Source organism: Leptodactylus fuscus, chromosome 7 (assembly GCF_031893055.1).
Source record: "Leptodactylus fuscus isolate aLepFus1 chromosome 7, aLepFus1.hap2, whole genome shotgun sequence".
NCBI lineage: Eukaryota > Metazoa > Chordata > Amphibia > Anura > Leptodactylidae > Leptodactylus > Leptodactylus fuscus.
The window spans coordinates 35,194,714-35,211,359 of NC_134271.1; the positions used below are offsets into that span (position 1 = coordinate 35,194,714).

The 16,646-nt window shown below is 42.4% G+C and overlaps 1 protein-coding gene across 3 annotated transcripts in view; it reads left to right on the plus strand.

Annotated features, from left to right (window-relative positions):
- The first annotated feature begins 594 nt into the window (after window positions 1-594).
- SIPA1 (signal-induced proliferation-associated 1) overlaps window positions 595-16,646 on the plus strand; it is a 70,136-nt gene continuing 54,084 nt past the window's right edge. For 2 of the 3 annotated variants that reach the window (XM_075281586.1, XM_075281589.1), the window contains exon 1: window positions 595-743. The gene's annotated coding sequence lies outside the window, so the exon portion shown is untranslated. Of the gene's footprint in view, window positions 744-14,758; window positions 14,881-16,646 lie in introns of those variants that run through there. The other variant, XM_075281587.1, reaches the window with a different exon arrangement.

Sequence of the window (16,646 nt, forward strand, 5' to 3'; positions counted from 1 at the left end):
TAGCCAGTTCCCTATTAGCCAGAGCAGAGAACCTCTACCATAGCCAGCTCTCTATCTAGGGGACAGCCATGTATCATATGGTCGCTCACTGATTTATAGGATGCCTGTATGGGTACATTTTGCTGTAGCGCATTAATTATATCTGATTACCGGGGAAGAATAGTGTAACATGGATTCATATCATTAAGATTAATGGCTATATAAAATACAATGATCCAAAGTGATCAATAATTCTCAAAAATATCAATAAAAATATCAACTTACTAAAACGTAACCATAACATGTGCACAGCAAATGCTTATTAATAGGGCTGTCACTGAAGAAATGCTTTTAGTTTGAGATAATGCTTATTTGGCTGGATGAAGCGGTTATTATTAAACTACTCCAGTCACTACAGCAGCTGCTGAGCAATGTCCCCCCAGAGAGCATCTACTGGGAATTGCACTGCTGGGAAGACATCGCCATGTGATGAATTAGAATTAGTATTAATGGTGGGGGCTGGATCATATTGGGGTAAATGCAGGATGTTTGTCCCACTGACACACTGTGCGGCTGCTCCCCTCCTTTCTCTGTTTCTCATTGTTTCAAGCTTCCTGGCACTCTCAGGATGTCATTGTTGCAGACACAGGGGGTGGGTTACCGGTACGAAATAGAGGAAGCTGTGGTCACTAACAGAGAGCAAGGCCATGCAAGAGAGACATGCAAGTGGTGATGAGAACAGACAGAATCAGGGTTTTTGCAAGGTAAATTGGTCACCGAGGTTTTATCGCTAAAATGAAAAATTCAGCTTAGGTCACAGTTGATATGTTTTGCGTCACCCATGTAACCAGTGAATGCGCTTGTGGCTTCCTGCTGTTCAGTTTATTACGCAGGTGCAATATTAGCTTCCATTTCTGCCTTGACTTTGTTTAGCTTTTGATGTAATAGGGCCGAGCACAGATGGTCAAGCATCTCCTTCGATGTGTGTGACTGTGTCATTAAGCAGAGAAAAATGCTCAATTATCTTGGTGTCACCTTGTGAAGAGAGTGCGGTCTCCTTGTGACTTAATCTTCTATTTGTCACTGTCTCAAACTCTGGGACAGGACGAATCCACAGCTTGTGTAATTCTCAAAGGGGAAGCACAAGCTCACAATGTAGGTTCTTTGTTTCATCTTGTCACACTAATGGGTAAGTGAAAGACTGATGGCTTCATCTTTAATTATTGCTATCAGTACATGCTGGAAGACTACAAATGACCCAGAAAGTTTTGGTATGTTACATTCCTCATAGTTATTGACCACGTGTCATCTCTTCAGTATATGTAGCTATCATTAGGCCCCGCTTTTATATATTATGTAAAATAATAATTCATATAGGGACAGATAGAAGGACAACATGCTCAGCACTCGGAGGCAAACTTTCCCGGCTTTGCTTCTGCTATAGTAATGCCGCTGAATAGGTAACAGTTCACAACCACTATAGCTAATAGACATAGTTCTCATAAAACAGCACAAGTTATTGTGTGAATTTAATATTATCAGATTTCCCACGCTACTACAATATAGCTGACTAAGTGACTTTTCACATCACATTTTTGCTATCTGTCTATGTGAGGTTAAACTTATCCAGGGTGTTACAAATCAAAGCTGTTTAAGGAGAGTCTGTCACCTGGGGGAAGCATATATTATATAGGTCAGGCCCACCTAAGTATAATATTTTTTTCCCATTGAAAATTTGTGCCTCCATTGCTGACATATTCATTTATTACAATATGTAAATGAGCAGTCTGGAGCATTGTGGGCAGCTCTGTTGCTCCAAACTGCTAAGCTCTGCTCTGCTCTAATACATCCTTCTACTTTCCTCCATTCTTTGAAAGGCAGGGTCAAGCAGCTATGCCGAAAACTTCTCTGGCCCTGTGCTAACGCGTTTGTGTCAGCTTGCTAGAGCAGTGTGGGGCATAGGAGTTTGGAGCAGGGAAACCGTCCTCAGTGCTCCAGACTGTTCATCTACATATTGTCATAATAATGTAATATCTCCACAACCGAGGCACAAATTGTCTATAACATCTCTGCCTGTTGGATCTCTGCGCCACCCTCTGCTCGCGTGCTGCGGCGCAGGAGGCGTGTGCAGGTTGGTTCTTGGCTTAAAGTTTTTGGTCGCACTGTGTGAACTCGGCTCTAGTTCTGTGATTGTATTTGCACCACACCCGTCTTCTGCCGTCTTGTTGCCTCTGTCCATTAAGTGGTTAATTTGTCTTGCCTGTGATTGACAGCCTGCCTCCAGGGGCGGGTTCTTCCTCCCCTATTTTATCTTAGCTATCATTCACACCAGTGCTTGCTATTGCCATGTGCATACTTGCTCCTTACTGTCCCTATTTTTGCTTGCATTCTTATCCTTGACCTTTGGCTTTCCTTACGGACTATTCTTTGGACTCCGATTTGGCACTGCATCGCTCGACTGTTACTGACCCTTGGCTAGCTGACCTCTCTTTGTTGTTGTCCGTTTTGTGTCTCACCTATACAGGAAGGGACTGTCTTCATGGTTGCCACCTATTACGTAGGATAGGGCCTGGCAATAGGAAGGGAAAGTTGGGGGCTTCAGCTTAGGGCTCACTGTCTCTTGTGTCCCGTCCCAGGGTTCAAACAGTTACTGGGGAATTGCTGTCCTAGCAATTCCCTAACATTGCCATGGAGAAAAAGCCTGACCTGCAGATCAGCCTGACCTACTGGTTTTGATTTTCATTGCACACTGTGATGCAGATGTGAATGTAACCTAAGAAAGAAGTTAAAAGAGTATTCCGATTTCAAGGATACTATATAAACTGCTATCTTATGTAACACTGCTTTAGAAATGATGCTTTGTTTACTTGTTATGTGAAATTATTCCTCCGATTGTTTACACCAATGTTACCAAGGAGACCGGCCCTCAAAATTTACAGACTGGGTTGTCCTTGAAGACTTTCCCAGCTCATCCAACAAGACATCTTGATTTTTGACTGTGACTTCAGGATGGAGGGGAAGTAGAAGAGGGAGGTGTAATATTCCTGAAAAATATTTGAAACTTTCATAATGGCTTGTAATGTCTGCTTTATCTTTAATGTCATCAGGTGTAGCTATAGAGGTGCGGTGGTAGCAATTGCTAAGGCCACCTTATGAGACCATAGTACTGACTCTGATGGTTTTATTTTTCTGTGCAATTCATCATATGTAGGAAGGTTAGAAACATTAGCTATCCTTAGGATAGGCCATCAATATGTCATCAGTGGAGACCCCTGGGACCCCTGCCGATAAACTGTGTGAAGAGGTCACAACATGGTGATTGGTATTCAATCGTATGGGGGTAGATGGGTGATTAGAGGGGGCAATTAGTGGCAGGTGGACACATATTGGGCAGCGATCTCCACAGTGGACTCCTCTTCTCCCAGTAGGATGTAGAGTCTTTTCTTCTCGTCTGCAAATGTGAAGTCTGGGATGTGGACAGAGAGTTTTTGGAAGTAGACGGCCCTCACAGCTGAGTATTTGGTGCAGTGTAGTAGGAAATGGGCCTCTTCTTCTAGGGCCCCCTGGTCACAGTGCTGGCACAGTCTGTTCTCCCGTGGCTTGTACGTCTGCCTGTGCCACCCCTTCTATATCTGCAGGCTGTGGGCGCTCAGTCTGTACAGGCTCAGGGTCTGTCTGTGTTTGGGGTTGGGTATTTTCTCCAGGTAGGTGGAGTTATTTATTGCGCTTCTCCATTCCTCGATGTAGCGCTCTTTGTTGCTCTCAACAACCCCTTTTATTTGAGCCGTGTTCAGAGCATGTTGGAGGTTTTGTCTTGGCAGGCGGCTGTTGCTTGGTTGGGGAGCACCAGGTTTGCTCTGGGCTCTGTGGCTTAGATAGGCTTGGTGGTGGTAGGAGCCGGGGCTGCTGCCCTGTATGTGTGGTCCAGGTGTGATAGCACCCTCTTCTGCATGGTAAGCCTCTTCAACCAGTTTATCTATGGGGACCCCATTGTCAGACTCCCATCTATAACGTAATGATGACCTATCCTACCTTCTTGACAGGTGGCATACCTATAGGAGGTGCAGAGGTAGTTGGACCTGAGGCCTGGTGCCTAGGGGCACAGGTCCTTCTGTCACATAGGATGACACCAGTGTTATAAAGTTGTTACAGGCTGAGCACTTTTCTAATTGCTAACAGAGAAACCTCTTAGTATTTAATGAAACAACTCTTTTTACATAGAAAAGTGAAGTGTTGGACTCCTGCTGTGGCAGTAGAGAGGCTTTAGGTTTGATGGAGCCCAGGTGTCTCCCTAAGGGTTCACGCTTGATGTAGACTGATTAATATTCACTGATAGTAGTATTACAGCCATGACGATCCCTTCTGCAGCTCATTGAATTTTGTAGCTATTTTGAGGAGCAGAAATATTTCTGTACATATTCCTGCTAAGCTCTGAACCTTTCTACTTGTAATACTGACAAATAACAATATGACCTATCTCTTGTGTGAAAGAAGATGGTGGGGGTATCATTCTGTATTAAAAGTCAATTAAAAAGCAAAGTTTTAAATACACAAAACCCAATGGTCTTGCTTTTTAATAAGATTTCCAGGGCATAACTAGAACTGGAGCATGTATGTATAATTAGTTTTTGTCAATTTAATGAATGTGGATATATAGCAAATTGAGGAAAGTACGTGTTCTCTTGACTGAACCATATGGCACAATGCTGGTGTATAATCCTTAACATCTATAAGCAAATCTGAAAATAAATTAATCACTTATTCACTATCAACTAGGTAGAGGATATGTTGTATATAGGTGTTACAATGGGGTACAACTGCCTACTGATCATGCAAACAGGAAAGCATTGTACCCGTCTTAATGGACTATTGGTCATGCAAGTACACAGATGCTCTCGCGACCATCACTCCATTCAGACGGGGGTACAAAGGACCCTGTCCTTGTGACTGGTTAGCGAACCAACAGTCACATCTCACAAATCTCAAATATATCCCCTAAATTACGTTTGATGGGCAAGCGCCCTTAAGAGAAACGCAGAAAAAAAAACAGAGGAAACACATTGTGTTTTTTTCTGTAGCGTTTTTCATTGTGCTTTTCCTGAGTTTTTCTCTGCACATTTTCTTCCCTTATTAAAGCTATAAGAAAAATTCCGGCATTTCTACTGTTATAATTGACATGTCGGGATTTTCAAAAATGTGGCTTTTCTGCAGCGTTTTTTTTTTCCTGCAATATGTAGAGGGGATTAGCCAGAAACTCATTCACTCTGCATATACTGTAAAACGCTACCTTTTTTTCCCACTGTGTTTCTGTCATGGCCAAAATACTGCCTTTCCGGAGCGTGGTGCTTTAGCCTAAGACTAAGGCCCTACATTACAATAGCGCAGCGGTTTTTGTTGTAGATATTGCTGCCGTCTTTCGAGCCAAAGCCAAGAATGGCTACAAAAGGAATGGAAAATATATAAAAAGTTCTTATACTTCTCCCTTCTGCTCAATCTACTTCTAGCTTTGGCTCAAGAAAACGCTGCAAAATCTGCAACAAAAAAAGCTGCATTTCTGCAATGTGAGACCCCACGGGACAACACGCAGCTATAAAGCTCTGCGGGAAAAATTGCGGCAGGGACACATGGCAGTTCTTCCCGCAGCGCTTTAAACAGAAACTTTGCGTTTTTTAGCGCATAGTGGGTGTGGGATTCACAAGAATCCTATCCACTTTGCAGTTACTGTAAAACACTGCAATTTTTCATGCGTCGTTTCGCCTCAGGCAAATCATGCCGTTTCCGGCCTGTGTGGCCCTGGCCTAAAGGAGTTGTCCTGATAAATAGCTGCTCACAGGGTGTCACACTGTTGTAACCCACAAAAGTCAGCTGTAATCTGCAAAGAAATCTGATAACAAGCTTTAATCCCCCTGCAGCTCCATTACAAGGAACTTCCTTTGAAATGTATAGACTGGTTGGGTCCTCCAGAGCATGAGACACCCAGAGTTAGGAATGGAGTTCATAGTGTACAATATAAGGTATATCTTACAGTATGTGCCTATATTAGATCTGATCTGCTCTTAATGTGGTCACCAGAGGCCGCTAGTATTGGACAGAAGCAAATCTTTATAATACAAGGGCTAGCTAAAAGCAAGGAAAAAAGGTAAAAGTGAGTATGAGAAGGGTGTGACAATGGGACATATATTTTGTGCATTGTTTGTCTACCTGCTAATTCGTAGCTTCTCATATATCTAATGTATTTATATGTAATCTATATACTGATACAGAGTGTCCCGAAAGTAAGTACACAAAATGAAAGGGTGGACTTTACCCGGTATATGAAGCCTTTTTTATTAGTGAACATGTGACCAGAAATTCACTGTAGCGGAGCTGCAGGTAGACAGACACAGTGAATGTAAGCGTATTCGCTTTCAGGCATTTTGTTGACATAAGCCATGCATCGATTCACATGGGTGGAGTGAGCAGACATGCATCTGGCCTACAATGCCGTAGAAGGAAACACTAAAGCGGCAAGGAGGATTTACGCAGTGAGTTTCCCTAACCGTAGTCTTTTTCGGAATCAACGTACATTCGTTGCCACTGACCGCCAGCTTCGCAAGCGTGTAATGTTTGAAGCACCTAATGACATGGGCTGTCCTCGTTCTGTGCGGACCCTGGAGTTTGTCCTCCAGAGGTCTCTTCTTCGCTTCTCCTTTTACATGGCACAGCGAGGGATAGAAAACCGATATCTCGGTCTACCTGCAGCGCCACAATGGTGCGTTTCCGGTCACATGTTCATTAATAAAAAACACTTCATATACCGGCTAAAGTTCACCCTTTCATTTTGTATAATACTGTTTATCAAGGCGACTACCACAGCATCCGTGGTGGCAGAATTGTTTTCTTAGATATTCACTATAACATTTTCTAGTATTCTCTTTAGAATTCTTGCACGTTTTATCTGTTCTGATTCTACTTTGTAAAATAGGTATGGGGGGAGGGGTCAGGGACCGCAATTCTTGAGACAGATACAGGTTCCAGAGGTGGGATTGGTATTTATTGCATACTGTATTCATACTGTATTCATGGCATAATCTGTAGATCTTCCATAATTGTATAAGATTAGCCATACTCATTAGATAGAAGTAGGTTGATGGCCATTGAATGAATAAACATTCACCAGACTCATTCATAAGTCATTCCACCATCAACCTACTTTGATCACAGATACAGCCTTACACATTTTAGTAAGTATGGGTCATTACAATTGTTGAAATTTTCAATGTCACTTTAAAGAGTCTACCAGCCCAAAAATCACATCTAAACCACTTACTTTCTGTTGCCAAAGTTTTTAGTGGCATAATGAACAAAAATTATTTGTGTCAAAGTGTAATGTTTCTGCCGAAAAAATCAACTCTTAATTATTACAGTAATGTTGTTCGTTACACCAATGGCCACATCTGTTGCAGCACAGGCTTTTGCCCATGAAAGCCTCACATTGGGACCTTTATATTAGGGAGCTACACCCATGCCTCTTCTTTCTGCCCCAAACACCTCATCTGCATACAAATTTAGTTTGGGGCCCCACATGGCGTAAACGTTGCAAATCCCATCTAGCAAATCCCATTCACACGTTACAGAAAGATACCTGCAGCATTGCGTTTTTGGAAATCGTAGCATGTCAATTACACCTACGACTGGCGGTTTCCGTATGGTTATAATTTGAAGCAGAAAGTCCGCAGAGTTAACCTCTGCACCTTGATACTAAAAATGTATATTCACTTTGCCACTAACTGCCCCTACAACACTACAGTCCTATGAAAAAGTTTGGGCACCCCTATTAATCTTAATCATTTTTAGTTCTAAATATTTTGGTGTTTGCAACAGCCATTTCAGTTTGATATATCTAATAACTGATGGACACAGTAATATTTCAGGATTGAAATGAGGTTTATTGTACTAACAGAAAATGCGCAATATGCATTAAACCAAAATTTGACCGGTGCAAAAATATGGGCACCTCAACAGAAAAGTGACATTAATATTTAGTACATCCTCCTTTTGCAAAGATAACAGCCTCTAGTCGCTTCCTGTAGCTTTTAATCAGTTCCTGGATCCTGGATGAAGGTATTTTGGACCATTTCTTTCTACAAAACAATTCAAGTTCAGTTAAGTTTGATGGTCGCCGAACATGGACAGCCCGCTCTCAAATGATCTGAAAACAAAGATTGTTCAACATAGTTGTTCAGGGGAAGGATACAAAACGTTGTCTCAGAGATTTAACCTGTCAGTTTCCACTGTGAGGAACATAGTAAGGAAATGGAAGACCACAGGGACAGTTCTTGTTAAGCCCAGAAGTGGCAGGCCAAGAAAAATATCAGAAAGGCAGAGAAGAAGAATGGTGAGAACAGTCAAGGACAATCCACAGACCACCTCCAAAGAGCTGCAGCATCATCTTGCTGCAGATGGTGTCACTGTGCATCGGTCAACTATACAGCGCACTTTGCACAAATAGAAGCTGTATGGGAGAGTGATGAGAAAGAAGCCGTTTCTGCACGTACGCCACAAATAGAGTTGCCTGAGGTATGAAAAAGCACATTTGGACAAGGCAGCTTCATTTTGGAAACAAAAATTGAGTTGTTTGGTTATAAAAAAAGGCGTTATGCATGGCGTCCAAAAAGAAACAGCATTCCAAGAAAAACACTTGCTACCCACTGTAAAATTTGGTGGAGGTTCCATCATGCTTTGGGGCTGTGTGGCCAATGCCGGCATCGGGAATCTTGTTAAAGTTGAGGGTCGCATGGATTCCACTCAGTATCAGCAGATTCTTGAGAATAATGTTCAAGAATCAGTGACGAAGTTGAAGTTACGCCGGGGATGGATATTTCAGCAAGACAATGATCCAAAACACCGCTCCAAATCCTCAGGCATTCATGCAGAGGAACAATTACAATGTTCTGGAATGGCCATCCCAGTCCCCAGACCTGAATATCATTGAACATCTGTGGGATGATTTGAAGCGGGCTGTCCATGCTCGGCCACCATCTAACTTAACTGAACTTGAATTGTTTGTCCAAAATACCTTTATCCAGGATCCAGGAACTGATTAAAAGCTACAGGAAGCGACTAGAGGCTGTTATCTTTGCAAAAGGAGGATGTACTAAATATTAATGTCACTTTTCTGTTGAGGTGCCCACACTTTTGCACCGGTCAAATTTTGGTTTAATGCATATTGCACATTTTCTGTTAGTACAATAAACCTCATTTCAATCCTGAAATATTACTGTGTCCATCAGTTATTAGATATATCAAACTGAAATGGCTGTTGCAAATACCAAAATATTTAGAACTAAAAATGATTAAGATTAATAGGGGTGCCCAAACTTTTTCATAGGACTGTATATGTAGTATGGAAGCTATTTTGATGTTGGTATGTTCCCTTTAAATTTGCTTTTATACCACTTGTATGATGTTGTAGTGGGCATACCATTCATATATTATTCCATATACAAATGAGCTCCTCACTCAAGGAAAGACCAAACCTGCTGGAGCACCAATGGAAATAGATCGTACATTACTGAATCTGCAGAACATCTCAGCTGAATATTGAATAAAAGTTGAATTTCTCAGCAGTAAGATTGTACTTTGACACAAGAAAGATATGTTCACTATGTAACAGCTTCTGAGTGGTTTGGAAGTTATTATGGTGGTGATAGACTTCCTTTAAGGGATGATCATTCATTGAGAAGATATTTGAAGATCTTTTATCTGACCATTGGACAAAACTTCTTTCCAGACAATCTATGTCATTGGTCATCGAAAATGGTCATTTCATACCTCCAACATTTGTTAGGGCTGAGATCATCCACTTTTATAAGTTTTAGTCCAATCTACCTTCTCACAAGGGTTTTTGGAACAATAATTGCCTGATGTACTAAGACTCTACATGTGATTCACTGATGTCTTTATCGATCAGTGGTGTATGTGAAGTCTTCAGACGCCCCTGTGTATGTGCAGAGCATCACAGCCCCACTAATAAGGTGGAAGGAGAAGTCCTCATGAATAGAACAATTTATCTCTAGTCAACAATTACTTAGCATTCCTTCTTTTTAAATTGGACTTTAGTCCTAAAAAAACTGAGGTCATTGTTCTCAACCAAGGCAGCATATTCATTGATTTAGTGTGTACTCCCTCTGGGCACTAAACTCCAAAAACATACTCAAAGGTCAATTGACTTTTGACCATACCAGCCTTAAAGGAAATCTCCAGTGAAAGCTAGAGTTTCCCATGCTAATTATTGGTTAAGGAAGCCATCAGAGGTTTCAAATGGATAACCCGGCATATAAGGAAGCACCTAAAGAAAGTATAATATTACTGAAGTGCTGGTATGGTGTATTGCTCATAGGCTTATAACCCCTCTGCCCCTTGCATTTACAGTCCATAGCGATTAGGCGTATAGGCGATTAGGCGAATAGGTCATTAATATCAGATCAGTGAGTGGTCACCCCCACAGTCACCCGGTATCAGCAGAACTGCACAGTGTGTAGTGCAGGAAGCAGACAGTCCCATACACCGTGCAGTGGCCACAATGGGCTCATACATGAGAGTTGAACTGTAAGGCTGGGTTCACCCGGGGATTTTTGGACCGGATTTTGACGCGGAGGCCGCCTCAGAATCCGGTCCAAATAATGGCTAGCTGGATGCCGGTGCAGTGCATGGGCACTCCATTCCGGATTAGGCCCAAATGAATGGGCCTAGTCGGGAGGGAGGTGTCGACCTGAAGAAATGGTATGTCACTTCTTCTTTCCCCGAGCGAAAAACATTGTGGAAAAAGGAAACCATTGAATTCAATGGGAGGCAGTTTATTTAGCTGCATTTTGACGCGGTTTCCACATCAAAATCCGGACCAAAAACCCAGTGTGATCCTGGCATAAGTGCCCAGCATAGCCATTACACAGTGTCTGGAGCTGTCTGCTTACAGCTTTTTACACTGTGCAGTCCATTTGGCTGTTGTAATCATTTGGGGTGCCAGTTATCAGACTCTCACCAAAATAATACTGATGACCTATTCTATCAATTTTTTTCTTCTGAAGGCTGCTGCATTGGTAGAGGAACGCATGCAGTCTGCTTCTATTCAAGTAAGAGAAGTGGTGATGTAATTCCCTGGAACCACCTCTATATAGCGGATGGAGCTGATGCTGCACTCCTCATCCTCAGCAGCCTCTTCTAGCACCTGGAAACTACTGGAACAGCAGATAATCCAGCCTCCGTGTTGGACTTCCCCAGATAAGATAATGTTGACTCATCCTTTGGATAGTAGTTAAAATCTACACAAACAATATGCTATTTAAAGGGGACCTTTTACATCTACTCCTCTGATATTCCAGCACAGTTGGATTTTCTCTGTAGCCTTCACCATTCCTGGGCAAGTTAATTTCGATGCCTCATGAATATCTAGACTCTCCAATGTCAAGTGGATGGTCAGGCAGAAAGTTGCAAGGGGGCATGACCAATCAAAGGAAGATGTGTCAGAATCTTGCCCCCCCTCCCACCCATTGCCTGCTCCTACCTGACAGCACCCCTAGTCTAGTTAGCATATCAGGCACCAAAGCTAAGTGCATTGATTACATGAGAACACTGGGGGCTAGAGAAAAATTTACAACTGCACTATCTGCATCAGTGGAGCAGCAGCTATGAAAGGTTGAAAAGAGCTCATCTGGGTCGAGGTGGTGAAAGGCTCTCTTTACCCCTTTAAAATAGAGATATCAAATATCATAGCTAAAATTTTTGAGGGTGTGGATTCAATAGATACTGGCACTGAGCAAAGTGGAATGGATCACAGGACTTTGAAGAGAAAGGAAGTTTATGGAGAAATATAGATTCATTCAGTGACTGTTTTTGTTTTTTCTTTGGGTTATGTGTCTTGGCTTATCTTCTGTTACTTCTAGAATGGCATCTTGTATTTCCTAGGCATGCTTAAACTCATTCACTAATGTTGACTTTCCACTGTCTCGGCAGGATGCTTCTTCCAAGCTGCTGCCATTCTGTGCCCTCATTTGCAAAGTGCCTGACTGTATATTACAGTATACAGTCATTCAACATATTTAACACTTCAATAAGCAAATAGCAAACTCCGAAAACTTGTTTTTAGTATGTTTTGGTACATAAAAATAAAGTTCTGCAGTTTTCTAACACACTGTGGTGCAGATTTATTAAAGGGGTTCATGATTTATAGGGATGGTCATAGGTGTAAAACGTCCCAAAAAGTTATACTCATCTATTTCCCAGCACTCCATTGTACAGTCTGGGTTCCCTTTCCCTCCCATGCAGGGACTCCTGGGTCAGAAGCAGAGAGGCTCACACGACCTCCATGACCAATCAGTAGTCTTAGCAGTCACTGTGAGGGACCAGTGACATTGCTCAGATATGTCACTGGTTCCCTACCGTTCACCACTGAGGCCACACATTGGTGAGTCTCTGCTTCCAATGGGCACAGGGGTGGAATAGGAAATACTGGGGTATGACTTATTTTTGTTTTACAAGTTTCCTATAATTCATGGAAAGAAACCTTAGGTTTGCAACTTTTTGAATCCACTTAGCTTCGAAGCTGCATGAGAAAAAATGTATACAGAATGCATACAGAAACTGATCATGTAAGGGCAGCCTAAGGGGACTATTTCACATCTGTGTTTTTACTTGTGTTAACACGTTGGCTTCTTGAAACCACATGAGTTTTACATTTTTAATCAGTGTTGGTCATTTTCATTGTTGTAGAAAATACCGAACATGCGTTTCCACATTATAAATGGCAATGTATACAAGCACCCTGCTGCTAAAATCCTCTGCTGGTCCCTCACCAATAACTGATCACACGGCTGCTGTGAATGCTTGTCATCCTGATACATAACTGTGGCAGCTTATCACTGGACATAGCAGGAATGTCCGCAAGGTTGACACATCCCCATTGTGGCCAGCGATTACCACTACGCCATTGCTGTCAGATTGTAAACAAATACCAGCAGGAGACTAGGAACCTACATTGTGGGATTTATCAAGACTAAATCAGTCTTAGTCTTCCTTGAGCCATAGTAAGATGTACCTAATACCTCTTACTAATTATTAATTAATAACCTTAATGTTAGTTTATCACACATGCAATCTGTTACAATTTTTTCCCGGTAAATGTGACGTAAAACTCGTTCAGAATGAGCGCGTAAAAACCAGCTCCATTGATTACTATGGGTGCCGGCATACGTGTGCTCCCCATTGAAATCAATGGGAGGCTTTTTTCCCTATTGCTTTTTCCCTACGCGCGTATCACATTGAAAGCAATAGGGAAAAAAGCCTCCCATTGATTTCAATGGGGAGCACACGTATGCCGGCACCCATAGTAATCAATGGGAGCTGTTTTTTACGCGCTCATTCTGAACGAGTTTTACGTTCAGAATGAGCGGAGCGTATACTCCGTGTGAAGGCTCCCTGAATTAGTTTTTTTGCCGTTAGTATTTTTTGGTTGTGGTTCGCTATGTGAGGCCTTATGGACGTCCTGCAGCAATAAAGCGCTGCGGGAAAAACCGCGGCAACAATACATTGCGGTTCTTCCTGCAGCGTTCAAACGGAAAGTTCGCAGAGTTTTCCTCTGTGGACTTTCTGTTACAATTATGCTTATGGTTAAATCGCCAGCGTTTCCATAGGTATAATTGACATACTGCGATTTCCAAAACCGTGCCGGTTTTGAAAACTGCAGTGTGTCTGTACAGTGGTTTTTCCCACAAAGTGGACATAGGATTTGCTAGAATCCCATCCACTTTGCTTGTACTGTAAAAGGCCGTGACTTTTTCCGTGGTGTTGCAAATCATGGCGTTTCCGTCCCATGGGGCCTTGGCCTTAGGCTGGTTTTATACAAGTGTGGGTCTTTTGGTGTTTATAGTGGCATTTTACATATAAAAAAAATTACAGACAGATGTTGCAGGTTATTCAATAAGAAATTGTGAATCCCCGCACATATTTGCTGATTTTATTTGGCAAGTGTTTTTGAAATCACATCATTTCTGCTGCAGATTTTTTTCTGCAATGTGTGGATGGGAATAGGCAGAATCATATCCACTTTGCAGGTTCTGGTTTTGCAACGTACTTTAATGACAAGAAAAATCGCCATGTAAAAACTATCTGTAAAGGTATTAATTTGCAAACACGAGAGCTACAAGAGGCGATGTATAGCATGTGGCCACTGAACGCAGTCCTGATCACCGGGGCTTATTCACATCACAAGATTTTACGTAAAGTAAATAAACGTAACTACGTCCTAAAAAGCAGTCATCGCACCCTGGAGAATCATTTTGTTACCTGCGAGGACTATTTGTCTTGTCACAATTTGTTGTCAGATTTAATGCTAACAAAGACAAGGCGGTTAGTCTGTCACATTTGTGCGAAGCAGATGACTTTGTTTTCCTTGCACACCGCTGTATTCATTCATGGCCTTTGTCATGCAGCTGGCATTGTGCGGATAGAAATGGGTATTTGCCTAAAGCAGGATTATGGGTGTTTCAGTTACTCCAGGATGTTGCAGGATACCCATGTGTAGTACAGACTGCCCAGACCCAGCGGCTGATCCGGATTCTCATTCTCACCCTCTTACAGTGTCTGACTTTTGTACAAGGGTGATGTGTCAGCCGGTGTGAGGAAGGAGAGGTTCATGGCTCCCTGTTCACTGTGACACCCTTCAGGGGGAGGATGGGAGGAAGGGAGTGAGGAAGTGGAAGGGGGGTGGAGGAAGAGAGAGGTCAGAGGAGGAGATGCTGATGGGAGGAAACTGACAGAGTGAAGCAGCAGCAGCCTGCAGCTGTTTGAGAGAAAGAGGGGATTGGGGGAGTGGAGAGAGAAAGCAGAGCCACAGATCACAGAGAAAAGCAGATGATTATAGAGGTAGGTGACAGTGAGCGGACACATCCACACGCCTGATATATGTATGTGTGTCTGTGTGTCCAGTGCTGCACATGGATTGCTGCATGTGCTATGCTACATACTAACACTGCCTACAACCTGACATGTACATGATGCTTGTCCACACTACTGAACCCGGCTACAATGGGGAGTGGGCACTGACAGTACTTAGTTTATTACATCTGTCATATCTTGTTTGGAGAGACATCATTGTGTTTCCTATAGAACATGCCTGCTGAATAATCCTCCACATGGGATGGAGGGAATGGGCAGAGTATGACAGCGGATCCTGCCTGTGACCTGCACATGTTACATTGTACTACTAGGGACATTATAACTAATAATCTCTATGGGCTGGACATAGATTTATTAAGCCGTCCAGGGCTGTCGCTTTATTTCTGCCATCTATGAAAGTGATTTTTCTTCTTTTCTGTCTCTCTAATTTCCGCTCGGATGACAGAGGAAAAAGGGCATGTGGAGCAGAAACAGACAGAGGAAGTGACAGACCTAGACAGGGGGGGAAAGGATGTGTGGGGAGAGAGAGAGAGAGAGAGAGAGAGAGAGAAAGAAAGAGAGGAGGGGGAAGAAGTGCATGTGAGTAACAGAAGGGAGGGAGAGATGTGTGTGATACATGAATGGGAGGGAGTGTGAGCTGTCATTTATAGGGGCATTATTACACTCTAATCTGTGTATTGCATCATGGCCATTCACACACTTTTGGAGTTTGCAATGCATTATGGTCTTTGTAGTCTTGGCTGTATCTGAAACCCAATCTGGTCCCTGGAGTCCTAAATCTTCCTTGGCAGTCAGTGTATTTTCATGGTGAATTCTCCCAGTCTCTTGTTACTTGCAGTTCATTCGTGGTCATTTCTGCTAATAACTTCACATTTTCCATTGTATTATGACGCCAAACGTACAGCTGCCGTATGCAGGCAGGCATGTATGTAATGCAGGGTTGTATATTGCATCGTTCCAGTAATGTAAACATGTCTTACGTGAGTTCCCAGTCATGCGTTTATTGGTTTTCTGTGTTATTTATATGTGGCTATTTCAATATACAGTACAGGCCGGTTTGCAGGGCCGGATAATATAGAGCAGTATGTCATACTAGGAGGCGCTTTCATTCTACAGTGGGGCCTCTGTTCACTGCTCAATACTAATCATTGTTAACACTTATCTCCCCCCCGTGTATTCCTCAGCTCTCTATTCCATTCCTCTTTCTTCCATCCTGTAGTATAATCATTTATTCATAAGGTGTACATATGTTCTTCCTCACAATGAACTGGAGACAATGGAATAGCTCAGTGCGCCACTTGCCCGACTGGAGATTTGTGAAGACACAACTGTGAAGGAGACCATGTTCCTTACATTATTCATTTTCCACTTTGACTCAAGGCTATATATTATACGTCCAGGGAGCCTTGTTATGAACCTTGTTTAATTTTTGTCCTTTGCAGAATTTCTGCAGGAAAAAAAAAATGGAAGTCACATCTAACAAATAGCATCATGCTGGAGTATGCTTTTCATCTTTATCTATGGGGATGACATGTTATTGTGACCACTACTGTCAACCAGAGCGATGACGTGCTGTGTGTACATATGTGTAACCTAACATAATATGCGGGAAACCGATTGTACGTTTTATCGTATAGAATGTAAATGTGGTAGAATGAGAATGGTTCAGAGGAGTGCATTACACGATGGTGCTATATATAGTAGAATCAAATAAGAGTTTCATTCCTGGGTTT